This window comes from Bos taurus, chromosome 18 (genome assembly GCF_002263795.3).
Source record: "Bos taurus isolate L1 Dominette 01449 registration number 42190680 breed Hereford chromosome 18, ARS-UCD2.0, whole genome shotgun sequence".
Lineage (NCBI taxonomy): Eukaryota > Metazoa > Chordata > Mammalia > Artiodactyla > Bovidae > Bos > Bos taurus.
Window position 1 is genome coordinate 42102335 of NC_037345.1, and position 14028 is coordinate 42116362.

The window sequence follows — 14028 nt, forward strand, 5'->3', positions numbered from 1 at the left end:
ACTCACTGGAGAAGACCCTGATGCTGGGAAAGATTGAAGGCGGGAGGAGAAGGGGATGACAGAGGATGAGATGGTTGGATGGTATCTCCGACTCAGTGGACATGAGTTTGAGTAAACTCTGGGAATTGGTGATGGTGGGCTGCCGTCTATGGGGTCACACAGAGTCGGACACGACTGAAGTGACTTAGCAGCAGCAGCAGCAGCAGCAGCAGCAGCAGCAGCAGGGAAGCCTGACATGCTGCAGTCCATGGGGTTGCAAAGAGTTGGACACGACTGAGCCACTGAACTGAACTGAGGTTCTCCCTTCATTTAATGGGCCACATTCTCCTCTACCTCTTTGGGCTTCATCTCTTTCTTTGCATGTCACTGCCATGCCCCAGGGACCCAGCATCTCACACTACAGTTGGAGCAGAGCCTCCACCTGTTTCGGGCCAGTGTGCTTCTCAATCTACCCTAACGTGCCATCCACAAGCTAGCACGCTAGTCTTAGTGTGCAAACGCTACCTTAGTCTAAAAGTCATGGACTAGAGGCTGTGCTCAACAGGACACATATTCGTTGTAAAAGAGAGGATCTTCTAGTTTTTTGGGGGAGTGGGTGTCAACATTTGTAGATGCATGTATCAGAAGACTTGATGATGCTGGATTTGTCGTCTTGCGTGCCAATACTTATCTGGAGCAAGGGAAGGTACCCCCTTCTAGTTTGTCCAGGCCAGGCCACTCCCCGCTGGGTACACCCGACCCACCCCATTCGTGAATGTCACCCGCCATCTGTCTGAAGGCACTCTTATTGCAGCCCCTACATGAGTCCCTTCATCCTTGTTTTCAAGGAATTGAAACTCATACATTCTGCATAAAACTGAAGGACAACTATTAAGATAAAAGAGGGCAGTTAAGCTCCTTCAGTGCTTTAGTAAACCAGGAACAGCCCTCCGCCTCCGTTTCCCTGTCTGCGGAATGGGGCTCTGACCCTTTTCTCTGGAGTCAGATGAGACACAATGAAGAAATGCATTTTTGTTTTAATGCTTTGAGTTCCTTGGAGAGCAGGTAACATCAAAATTCAAGGTGTTATTATTAGAGAGTAAGAAATTTTGTTCTATGCTAATTAAACTCACACCTTACCACTTTACACACAGGGAAGAGGCAGCGTGACAGTATGACACGCTACTGAGCAGGAAGAGTTCTGCCTGTGAGCACAAGACAGGCTGACTCCGCCGCGTGCCCGCTGTGATATGCGTGTAAATCTGCCTCCCGCTCTCCCACTTCGCATCCAGCCCGGACTCCCGACATTTGCGGGAGAGGCTGATGGAGCGCTCCGCTCCGCACGGAGCGTTGACTGTTCTCTGCGCCTGTTAAGAAGTTGTCAAGCTGAGGTCAGGCAGGTGAAGATTTAGGAAGGCAGCCCACAAAGTTTCCCCGCCACTGGGTTGCCACCACTTACAGAAACGCCTGCAGGACGCAAGCAAGAAAACAGATCTTTCTTTCGTGATGGCTTTAGCACTCCTCTGGGGATTCAGACGTGGTGTTCCTCCACCACCAGGAGGCTGCGACAGGACGGAGTGCGAGGATGCAGAGGGCCCACGGAGGGAGCCTGGGCGCCGGCGCTATTGATCCGGTGGCCCTGGCGGTAAGGGCCAATTGCGGGAGAAACACCATTTTCCCCCTGCTTTTTGCAGGGCCGAAGAAGAGACTATCCATGGAAGGTAATGGAGCTGTCACTGAGGAGAGAGAAGTGGAAATTCACGGTTCTCTTGTGAGGCAAAGACATCTGTGTTATTGCACCCTAAGCCAATAGTTTTTAAAACAAAGTCATAAAACAAGCTACTGTATATAAGAGAGGTAGAAGCTACGCAGGGCTCCCCTCACACTGTGTGGGCTTCTGAAAAGAAACAAACTTTAAAAAGGGGGGGCAAGATGGTGGGTGTACAGGACACAACCCTGGGGTGGAGGTTGGAGCTGAGCAGCTGGGTCCTTCAGGGCTGTTGCTCCTGGCCAGAAGGAGCGGCCCGTTTGCATGGCCAGGGAGCAAGACTCAGCCGTGACGGAGTGAAGGTAGGAGGTGGCAGGGGCAGTGAGCAAACAGGAAAGATGCAAGGCCCTGTGTCACCACCACCACCACAAGCCCAGGAGAGGCTAATTCCAGACAGGAATGTCCCTGAAGATGTGACTACTGCGTGCACCTGTGCTGAGTACCAGCATCCACCTCTGGCTTTCACAAACATCTACCTGGTCAATTTCCAAACTGGTGTCCTCATTTTCAAGTGAAGAAATGACAGCTTGGAGGGATCCCTTGATCGGCCAATGTCATAATGTGGGTCTTCTGACCTCAAATTGAGTGTCTTTTTTTTCTTTCTTTCTTTTGAATAGTACCTTCTTTTTCCATCTTCTCTATCAAGAGAGATCTGTCTGTTTATCACTGAAGCCCATCGCCCTCCAGGGCACCAGATGTACTGATCCCATGGATAACCATGTGAGACACTGATGCATGCTGTCTGTGGGCACAGCCTGCTGAGATCTTGTCTACAGCCTGGTGGCTTGACTAGGAAGATATCAGCAAATGGGTCAGCCATCCAGATGGTGAGTTGTCCTTGTGGTTTTTTTCTAAGGGGTATGGTTTGGGGCTTACGATCACAGAATTCAGAGTTGGAAAGAGCTTCAGTTCACAATCTGCCCCTGATGCCCTAAGAGGTGACAATCCAGACCTGGTGCACTAAAGAGGTCTGCCCTCACAGACCCTGTGAAGGGCACTGGCCACCCTTTTGTACCAGGTAATCCCACCCAGTGACCTGGGTCTGGATGAAGATCAGAAGTCCAACAATCCGTCAACTGGCCTGTGACCTCTGACCCAGCATCAAAAGATAAGCTGAGCCAATATACTCTGAGGAATGGGAGAGTAAGAAAAATGTTGTTGGGTTGGGGCAGGGACTGCCCATTAGCAGGCTGGTTTTAGGGAGTTAGGTCTGGTTAAAGCCAGAGCCATAGTGACAAGCTGAAAACTCTTGCAAGCTGAAGTTCTGAAAAGCAGAAACTTTGAGAGGGAAAAGAAGACAGTGGGAGGCAGAGTAGAGTACAATAGACCAGTGAAAAGTGGCTGACTCAGGTTAGAGGGGAATCCCCATGGTCTCTAGGGTGGACTGACTCCAGCTCAGGTCAGTATGAGTGGGCCCGGGGTAGCTTGATACAGTTGCACAGGTTGTGCACTTCATAGACAATATCATGGGCTCTTCCACTGGTGATGGCACCAGGGATCCCTGCCTGATTTCCAGTACCCTGAGTTACACACTGGAGGGCTGTGTTGAGCCCCACCTCTGCCTCAAAATGGGTGACTTTTGGTCTGGCCTCTCTTAGGACTTGGTGTTCCCCATCTGTGAAATGGAATAGCAACACCGATTCTACCTACTTCAGTGTGGTTGTGAAGAAAAGAGGAGACTGCAGATGAGAAAAGGCTTGCAAAACAAAATTTTTTAAACATGCAAATATAAGAGCATCCTTTCTCTTAAGTCATCTGTGATGATGGTTCAGACAGGAAATGAATGGAATGAGTCTCCTGGGACCAGGGTGGACACAGCTCATGGGCGACAAGCTTTTTTCCCGGCATAAGGACAAGTGGTAGAGTAGACACTGGGCCCACCCGTTCCCCAGGGTACCGGCTCTCAGTTGCTCCTTCTCTGGAGAACTGCTCTTTGCCATGGGAGCTACCCCTCAAGAAGCTATGCCCTGATTCTTATCACCATGACAACCACAATCAATGATTGACTGATATAAAAGGCATTGGCTTCCAGTTGTGGTTTATGCTCCAGAACACTCTCCCCATGAATTCAAGACTAGAACGTCCCTGAGACCCCGTCTTGCTGGAATCTTCCTCTTGCCCTATTCTGTTCGTTCCATCTCCTATAAACCTCAACTCAGGATGCTCTCGCAGGAACCATTTTCTCAGGAGACCTTTCTGGCTCAGGTCTGTGTCTGGAGAGCCTAGCTCAGAGCCACAGTGGGCTAGGAACTGAGTGTCTGGATCAAATCCTCACACAGTGAACTTGCAGCTCAGCCACCATACAGGGCTCTGGGGTAGAGGAGCAGGAAATAGACTCTGGGCCATAGATTTTTAGGCGGGAGGCTTATTCAATACTGTGCTTGGCATCAACCAGTGCTTCAGGGAGGAAAGCAGGACTGAGTAGAAGGAGAAGTTGAACTGGAAAGGCAGTTATGCCCAAGCCTTGGCCAACCCCACAGGGAGCTCAGGAACTGGGGTGGACCTTCGGAATTGCCTACCTTTGTATACCCACCTGACTTGTCACTGGACATGGGCATCCCCCAGGGCTGCCATATGACCTCAAGGAGGCAACTGTCCTCAGAGGAGAGTAATTTTTGTAGAGGAATTCAGCAGAGAGTTGTCTACTACCAACATTCCCAGCAACCGAGGGGAAGGTCCTTTGATCCCGAAGGATCTTTGTGCATACCCACCGAGTCCTCCCACCCTGGGGTGAGCACGGCCCTCCCCCAGAGTCAGAAGCCGCCAAGTATAAGGGATTCAGAGGCTTTTAAAGAGTACTTTTACTGCATAGCTCGGTACCTGCTGCCACGCAGGTGAATCAGGCATGGAGTCTTCACAGGGAGAGGCTGCCACACAGGATGGGGGCTGGCAGCGTGGGGCAGTACCTTGGCCACACTGGTTGTAAGTCTGCAGAATGTCCAGGTCATTCTGTGCAGCCCCCACTTCAGCTCTGTGAACCCACCTGCCTGCAGAGTTTCTGAAGGGATGTCAAGGAGTGAGTGATGGCTCTTCCTCAGCTCCACTGAAGAAGACTTTTTTCCCCAGTATTTTCCTCAGTATTCATGTGCAGCATCTTTTCCTCTACACTCTCGCAAAGGGTATTCTGAAGAAGTGTGAGGAAAAAAAAAATGAAAAGAATCTTTGTAATGTATATTAGTAACATTTAATTAGCCTTTGATTGCTTATTAAGTGATGATTATTCCTATTATGTCTGTCACAGATGAACGACTACATACTGTCTATGGTTTATGGACCTAAAGTTCTCCGCCGAGTGTCACAAATTCCCATTATGTCCCCAGCACTGGACTTTGCATTTGGAGTTTGGGCAGAGGTGAATGGCCCCCTCCACAGAGGTAGATATTTCCCCATTGACCTGGCCATGGAGTAGAGTTGGACCAGCCTTACTTCTGGTAAGAACAGAGGACGCATTAAGTGACACATTCGTGATGGTGTGTCCTGACTGGTGGGAGGGACTGAAGCCACGGAAACTAACAACACCTCCGGGGCATCATCCTTCAGGGCATCATCTTCTGAAGTGAGTGCCATCAATCCGGCTCTTGTGGATGTCCCACTAGAAGGCCCTTAGAGATCGCAGTCTTCAATTTTTTTTTTTTTTTTGCTGCTAGGAAAACAGACTTCAGAGAGGAAGTGAATGTGGCCACAGACCAGGAGTACAACCCTGAAACTTCCCTGTGTGCAGGAAGCATGCTCTACATTTGAAGCCAGGGAAGATCCTTCTACCCAAAAATACCCCTGATTGTTGTCAATCTCATCTCTGCCATGGCATTCTTCTTGCCATCAGCTCCTCACCTTACCTGATGATGTGACATGTCCACAGACGAAATGTTTGGTGGATGGCAGAGACTGAAGAGTGAAGAGATCTCAAACAGAGCCGCCAGCCAGCAGCTCTCCAGAGAAGATGGAGCAGAAAGGATGGCCACCAGCATTTGACTCTGCGCTTAGCTGCTTCTCATTAGCGAGCTCTCTAGTGGAAGTCTTTGCAGCAACTCTCTGGCTCCCAGTCTTTGTCATCCCACCCACGGCAACCTCTGTTAGTCAATAATAACAGCTTATTTAAAAATAGCAGCATCAACTTGTTTGCACTGTTATTATTGGTACCTGGCTTCTGTCCCCGGAAGACTCGGGAGAGGTGAGAGACGTGCTTCCTCCCAGAGCCTCTCTTCTCTGAACCTGCTTCCAGATCTGGGGAAAGACAGGCACGTCTTTAGCAAACACTCACAGTGTAATTGCCAGGCAGTTATGGTCGACGACAGTAAAATACAGCAGTTGGCGGCACGGTGGGTTCATTAGTCAATAAAGCATTGCCACGCGTTTTATTGAATTGTAACCCTATTTTGACCTGATGAGGACCTTCTGGAGCTCCCACCTCCATATAAATCTGAGTGATTCATTTAGCATTCAAAGTCGGGTAAAAGGAGGATTTGGTCCAATTCAATGTAACCTTGCTCCATTAGCTATCTCTATTATGGTCTGCCTTTGCCCCCCTCTTGTCAGTGGGGACGTTCTGATAAGAGCTCACATCAGAAATAAATCAGGGAGTGAATGGCAGGATGTGCATGAAACAGCTTTCCTATTGGCCACCCAAATATTTATATGTAAGCTGATTTTGCTCCCTGGATGCCCCCCAAAGGGCCCAAACCTGGTGAGGAAGTCAAGTGAGCAATCTCCCAGCTGCCCTATATCCAACTGGCAAATTTATAGAAGTGTTTCACTTTTCTAACATTTGATTCAAAATAAATTTGATACGACCTAATTCATGTTAGAACACTGTGAAAAGCATTTTATTGTTGAGGCTGTGTATTTAGGGACTGAAATTTAGCCCTATCACTAATATTTCCACCCCAAAGTCAGCTAAATATAAAACATAAAAATAGCAGTAGGGTGTAAGTCAATTTTATCCATTCCAAATGTTTGAAATATCATAAATAATTTGCTATGTTGAAAAATCATATCCTGTTTGTAAGCAGCATTCTCATTTGTGTTGGGTCTGTGATAATCTAAACAAGAAGGTGAATCTAAAAATTGTAAGAATGATAAATAGAAAAAATACTGATCAAATATTATGAAAATATAGATACTGACAAAAAACATCCCTTTTGCTTTTAGGAAATGCTATTTTTGAAGTGTAGGAAATATGAAACTTATTATCAAGATCCTGGGTCCATGATTTACTAATTTAAAAGACAACTATTAGAAAATAAAAAGAAAATACAAAAATTTATGGTCTACCCAAGAGAGAATAAGACAGGAAGAATGAGGAATTTTAAAAACCCAGCATCAAGTCCACCCTTTGACCTGACAGTAGGCCGAGTAGGATGAAGCTGAGCCTTTCTTTTTACCCATTCCTGGTTGGAGAGCCCCAGAGCACCTGGTTATTTCCAGGACTTTGACACAGAGCCCCAACAACCGCCTTCTGGGATGTGGTTTGGCTTTTTAACTAATCACGGTCTGCCTCCTCCGAGTGGCCCTCCAGGCCAGTGCTCCTGTTCAGAAACAGCCACAGCAGCATCCCTGGGAAGCACCAGCTAAGGGCAGCCTTGATGCACTGTTCGTTTCAGATGGTCCTCCTGTTCTCCAGGCAGCTGACACTTCCGCAAAGTGAGTTAGGAGCACACGTGGGCAAGGAACAGAAGAGATTTTTTTTCTAGCCAGTAACTGCCGTGAGAAAGTCCATTTCAGTAGCAGCAGAGAGGAGCAGGTTCTCAAGGTGAAGCCTGGCAGGGTAAAGCTATGGGTCTTACGAGGTCCAAACAAAGTTGGCATGGCCATGCAGACCAGAGCCACCTGGATACAAGAAGTGCGAACTTGACTGCAGTTTCCAGTGTCAGTTTCCAGAAAGGGGTGTCTGTTGCCCAGCCAGTCAGACCCCAAGAAGCAAACCCTGTGTGCAGGCAGCCAGGCAAGAGCAGTTATCTTTCTCAGCCTCTTTCTCTTTCCTTCTGCCACATGCAGCCCTGATGCCCATAACTAAAAAAAGCAAGTTCATAATTTAATTTGAGGGGATCGGTTGGCAAATGCTCGTTAAACAATTGGGTCTCTGCAAACGCTATCTTTAGATTTTTTTTAATTGACCTATTATTTTGCTTGCTCTGGCTGCCAGAACCCCCACCGCACACAAGAGATGCTCGCTACCTGGACTTCCTTTGATGAATAGTTTTAATTAAAAAATTCTGTACCATAAGTATTTTAATGTTACAAACATACCAAAGGTATGCAGTCATAAATTTAAAAACACATTTAAATTAATCTATAAATATGCTTAAAAATTGACAGGGCATATTTAAACAGGGGGATGTGGCATAGATAGCTAATGATGACAATTAAGAATCGTGTAAAATAAATGAAAATCAATACTCAGAACAGTTCGGGGAAAAAGGGAAAAAGAGAGGAAGTAAAATAACATGTAGTTTGTCTATTAGAGGAAAAATTAGTAGTGGCTTGTATTCTGAAATGCCTGCTGCAGTAAAGGAAGGGTAGCTGATAACATTCTTTTTTCATTGTCATGGATCATAAAAACTCCCACATCCCTGCTGGGGTGACTAGAGGGACCTGCTTGGACTAGCTGACCTGGAAGGAAGATGGCTCTGTTTTAATTTTCTAAACAACATCCAAACCTTGCCAGTTATACATCTGGAAGGAAACTATCAAAGGTTCCTAGATGCTGACACGTGGACATATTTTTTGCACAATTATTGATTTATTTTGTGCATTTTAAGCTCCATGACAAGTCTTGGGGGTGTTTATATCCCAGGAGGCAAGAGGCTTCTGGGGCCAAGATGACCAGCTATGACCAGCTTCTGCTGTGGGCACCTCAGTGGGCAAAGCTGGCTCAGGGCCTCTGTGAGCATCCCTCTACAGAGCATCATCTGCGAAGAGCTGTGTGTGCTGCTCCTGCTAATTCACCGAGCGCTCGGCTCAGCCCAACCAGGAGCTATGCACTAACCTTCATTACTACATTCATATTAAAAGACAACGCTGCGTCTTTCAATCATGTACTTCCCTCTAATTAAGGCATATTCACTTTTTTCCCCTAATTAGGTATTCTTTGTTGCATAATGTTTGCTCTAATCTTTTGGAATCTTTCTCAATATCCAGTCATTACAGGCTCCCCTCGAATTCAACCAAAGCATGTTATTTTTTCTGCTAATTATATCCTCATTTACAGATTGGCGCCTCTTCTGATTGGCTCGGTACACCAGTTGCTATGACTTCATTAGTTGCGTCTCCTGACCCTGTTATTTCTTGTGACAGGACTTGCTCCTTGTGTCCTGTGGCTCCAGATCCCAGGGTCACTTCTCGCCAGGGCTGAAATAGTGTCAAACACACAGAGGTTTAGAGGGTGGACACCACTGCTGCAGTTGCTAATTACTACACACAGCCACCGTACAAATTACCAATGCTGCTGGGCCATCCCTTCCTCTTTTTTTTTTTTTCTTTTTTAAAATGAATGTTTTAAAGGTGTCATTAACAGGTTAGTTTCATTTTTAAAAACCTGCCTGATTTTTAAAAAAGCTAAGCACGTTTGTCTCCCTGCGATGGTTCCCAAAGAAAGTATCTTCCAAGCACCAAACCTCACAACCTTCAGTTTTGTATGGGGCTGCCACTGTGCCACTGTGTGAGCAGGGAATTCAGGTTTCAACTCGATTATTTTCAATCTCAAAAAATTTTGAATTTTAAAATCTCAAAAGCGATGATAGTAGAATTCTCTCAGTCCAGGAAGACACAAGTAATCAAAAAAGAAAAATAACCAAATTAAAACAAAATTATATAAAACCACAACATACTAACATAAATTGCTGTTGTTACAAAAAATAGCAAGATGAAGCCCTCTGGGCAGCCAAATTTTTTTTTAAAAAAGAGTTTAATGGATTAGATAAGATATATATATATATATAAAGAGATAATTAAAATGAATGAATTACATTTGCATACCAATGGTATCATTTTAATAAGCAGAGTAGAGAAATGGGATGTGAAAATTGGGGGGTTCCCAGGGCAGACAATATGTTGTGATCCCCACTTTTAAATTCTAGGCCATCGGAATAACCCAGTTTCCTGGAATCAGAGACCCAGGAAGAATCAAGCCTGCAGAGTTTAAATGCAAGTTAGTTAATATGAAAAATGCTGTATCTAGTTGTTTGCAAAATTACTTTTGTTGATTAAAAGGCTCTTCAGAACTTCCGGCTGGTGAAAGGGTTTTAAATTGTCTAATGCTGATTGTGATTGCTATGCAGAAAAAAGGCAGTGCAAAGCAAACCATTATATCACTGAATCTTTGTTAAGCAGGCCTTGAAAGTGTCTGACAGCATAATTAATCTTGTGATATGAACAAAGAAACCAACTCAATAGTATTGAAGATGCTTATTAAAAATACTAAATACCTTTTTCCACTTAAAAACCTTTTGAAACAGTGTGGGAAGTGGCATTACCTTTTTGTTTTTGCAGCATTTTCAAGTAAAATTGATACTCAGGTCTACAGCGCAGCAGCAAAACTGTGAAGTGGACAACAATAAGAATTAGTTAAAAAAAAATCATGGTTCCCGACCAAGGATGCTGGCTGGCTCACCAACCTAGCAGCTGCAGGTTCAGACAACGCCCCCTGGCAGCAACACCACTAGCCAAAGAAGTTGAAGCAGAATGAATGGTTGACAAAATTCTCCTTTGATAAGAAAAACCTACCAAGCCTGCTGCCTTCCCTGAAATTGCTCTCTTTTCTCTTGGGGATCTCAACTGAGGGCTCTGCATACAACTATTTGTGATTCCAAAGAGCTTTAGAGGCACAAGACATATTTGGGTTATTTGGTGGTCTTTTTTGTTAGGGCAGAGGTTGTGGTCCAGTTATCCAGGTTTCCTGGGTCTCCTAGGGAACTCAATCATGTCTACATCCTGGGGAAATGACTGAAGAAGACCCCAAGGGGCCACCAGCAATATTTCTAATCTGTGTGGGTGAGACAATGGTCCGTTCACTGCATGTGGGTGGGCAACTGTTGGGGAGGGGCAGGGGCTGTGGTGAGCAGGGAGGTGGTGTGAGAGCTTCCTTTTATTGGCTGGAATTTTTACCTGGGATGGTAACTATAGAGACCACTGATACGCAACACTTTGCTGTCAACAATTTCAGTGTAACTAAATTTCACGTAATTTCAGTGCATGTAGCAATAAGCATTTATTGAGCTCACACATCTGTGGAATGACCAGCGGGGAGTGTTGGCTGATCTTGACTGGGCAGCTCCATTAACTTTGGCTGGAATGGCTTTGCATTCCTGCATCTGCAAGTAAGATGGACTCAACTGACCTGGATGGACCTAACTGAGGCAACTCGGTTCCATGAGACCTCATCCTTATTGGTCCAGGCATTTTCTTCTTTTAGGGTAATGGCAGAAAGACACAGCAGCAAGCATGGGAGGGCTTCTAGGCCTAGGTTTGTAGCTGGGAGCTAATGCCATGAAGTGCTCAGAAAGAGTCACAGAAACAAAATGCTTTGCAAAAGGGCTTAGGGAAGGGACTGAAAGAGACACACTAATGCGTTCATATTTAGTATACTTACATTCTGCACTTTTAGGATAAAGAAAGTGTTAGCATCTAGTTATAGCTTAAACTCTTTTGCAAACTAAGAATGAAAAGCAATTGTTTTTTTAGTATTAAGGAATATAAATTGGAATGAACTATTAGTGTTCCATGATGCTGGCAATGGGAAGAGAGATCAGTGAGAAGAAAACTATAGATTGAAAGGGGACGGTTTAAACCATCATCATTTGCGCTTGATATGTTCATCTACCAAACAAAACACATAAAAAGAAAAATCCATAATCAACAGAATTAATAAGAAAGTTCAGCAAGATAGCTGGATAGACCACCAAACTACAAAAATCAATAGTATTTCATTTTGCCAGCTATAAGCATCCAGGAAAAATGATTTAAAAAGTAAAATATCACTCACAATATCCACAACACATAAAGTTTACAGAAATAACACTTTAAAAGCTCTGATGATAAATTTATATTATAAACATGGTCATATTCTAAGCAGGCCAATTCTCTTGTACTTAAATTTAATTCAATCTAAATATAAATTCCAGTGGGAATTTTGAGAAAATTTACATATTTGTTCTAAAATTTAAATTTGTTTTAAAATTACTCTAAAATTCAGTGAAAGATATAAAAAAGCTAATTCAATAATCAAATGGAGACTATTTAAGAATTGTTATACCAAAAGTAGAGTCATATTACAAAGTCATACCAGTATACACAGTGTGGTATTGGCAAAGAGTAAATAGACCGGTGAGCAGATAGTATCAGAGATCTACAGAGAGAGGCTGAATTCATTAGTAGGTATTCTTGAGAAAACTAGATCAATCCATAGAGAAATATAAAAGAAGATTTCTACTTAACATCACATTCAAGTGGACTCTAAGTGGATTGAAAAATGAAAAGTTAAGATGTAGATATGAATGGTAAAAAATAAACAATTATTAGAAGAAAACATTGCTGTGACATAGGGAGAAGGTATTTTCTAAACAGAATTTTAAAAACTGAAAAGATAGGCAACAATATTTGCCAGATTTACTCACTTCAAAATTGAAGGCTTTTGGAGGACACATCAGATAAGTTAATAAACCAAGGATAGAATGGGAGATTTTACAATATTTTAAATTGAAAAGGGATGAATACCTAGACAGTAACCCCAAGAGAAAATGGTCAAATTCTATGTTAAGGAAATTTACAGAAGAGGAATCTCTAAAAGCTGATAAGTATAAATGGAGAAGCTGAACATCATTAGTAATCAGAGATATGCAGAAAAAAAAATTTTAAGATACCGTTTTATACCTTTACAAAAATTGGACTGCTATAAAACCCCCAGTGTTTGTAGGGACGAAGGATTATAAGACACTTACGCTCTGCTGGAGCATCCATGACTACTTAGCACTATTAAACACACACACTGCCCACAGTTTCCTGGCAAATAGATGTTGAATGAGCAGTGCATGCTGGGAATTTCCTGGAGAGCACGCTCAGGATCAATGTCCCAAGGAGTGAAATTGATAAGAGAAATTGAATTGAAATATAGTCACCACAAGATCTCACCTGTCACATTATTTTACAGGGAGGTCCAGAGCTAGAGGGCCCTGGATCTTGGGTAAAGCAGCTCTGTAAGTCCCCTGGGAGGGACTCAGAGAAGAGGGCAGCCAACCCTCCCAGTAGTTGGGGTTTTGTTGGTCCTGAATAGGCAATCTGGGTGACCTACTCTAGCAAACACTGTACCTATGATCCAGGAATCCTAGCAAATAACAATTTTGCAAATAACACATGGATATTAGTCACAGCATTAACTGTAGAAGCAGGAATTGGGAGCCTGTATGCCTAGTCCTGAGAAGATCGGTAAAATGTAGAGATGTGAAGTAATTCTGAGCAATGGATTATTATGCACACAAAGCAATATGGATCTTAACATCTGTATAAATTAAAATACATGCGCACTGGTAACAGTATGCACTTGCCAAGAATGGAGACTAAAGAACAGATAACAGCGGTTGTCTATGGGGATGGGGTTAAAAGAGAATAAATAAATAGACAAATCAAAAGATGGGTTTTGCATAGATGGATGGTGGAAATATGTTGCAAATTGAGGATTACAATGATCCCAACCCTCTGCTCCACAGTCCCAGGAGAAAAAATGTCAGTGTAGGGACAGAAATTTCTTATCATTATTTAGGTCAACCTCTAGACCATTCCATGTGCTTTCTTTCACATCTAGTCCACATAAGGCCTTTATGGACTTGTGGTCCAGCTGGTATATCTATTTTCCAGGGAAACAGGACTAGAGATTGTTTTCCAGATGTTTTGAACTTAGGTTTTCATATTTGAGTCTAACTAAAGGTTTATGGAGTGCATGAAGAAAGAAGTTTAAGTTCTTCACACTTTTGGAGTTCATTTGAAGAGAATAAATTCAAGCATGGGCTTGGGAAAGATGTTTTAATGGAAAGTCGGCATGGAGAGAATCGGGAGTTGGAAGAGGCAGTGGCTCCAGCAGGGAAGGAAGGCATTCCTGGAGCTAACGCAGTGAAAAGTGCAGTCTTACAATGAGGAGGAGAAACAACATTCAAGAGATGCTCAAGTATTTTTAAACTGTGAAACTGCCAAAGAGAATTTGAGGCAGAATGTATACAGTCCACATGGAGAAAGATTTTTTTATAGAAAAATCCAGTTTCTAGGATATTCTTATCACAGGGTTGGGAAGCAGG

The 14028-nt window shown here is 43.8% G+C and overlaps 1 pseudogene; it reads left to right on the plus strand.

Annotated features, from left to right (window-relative positions):
• The first annotated feature begins 1229 nt into the window (after nucleotides 1–1229).
• The window catches only part of LOC783434 (serine/threonine-protein kinase pim-1-like), a 118986-nt pseudogene continuing 106187 nt past the window's right edge, over nucleotides 1230–14028 (plus strand).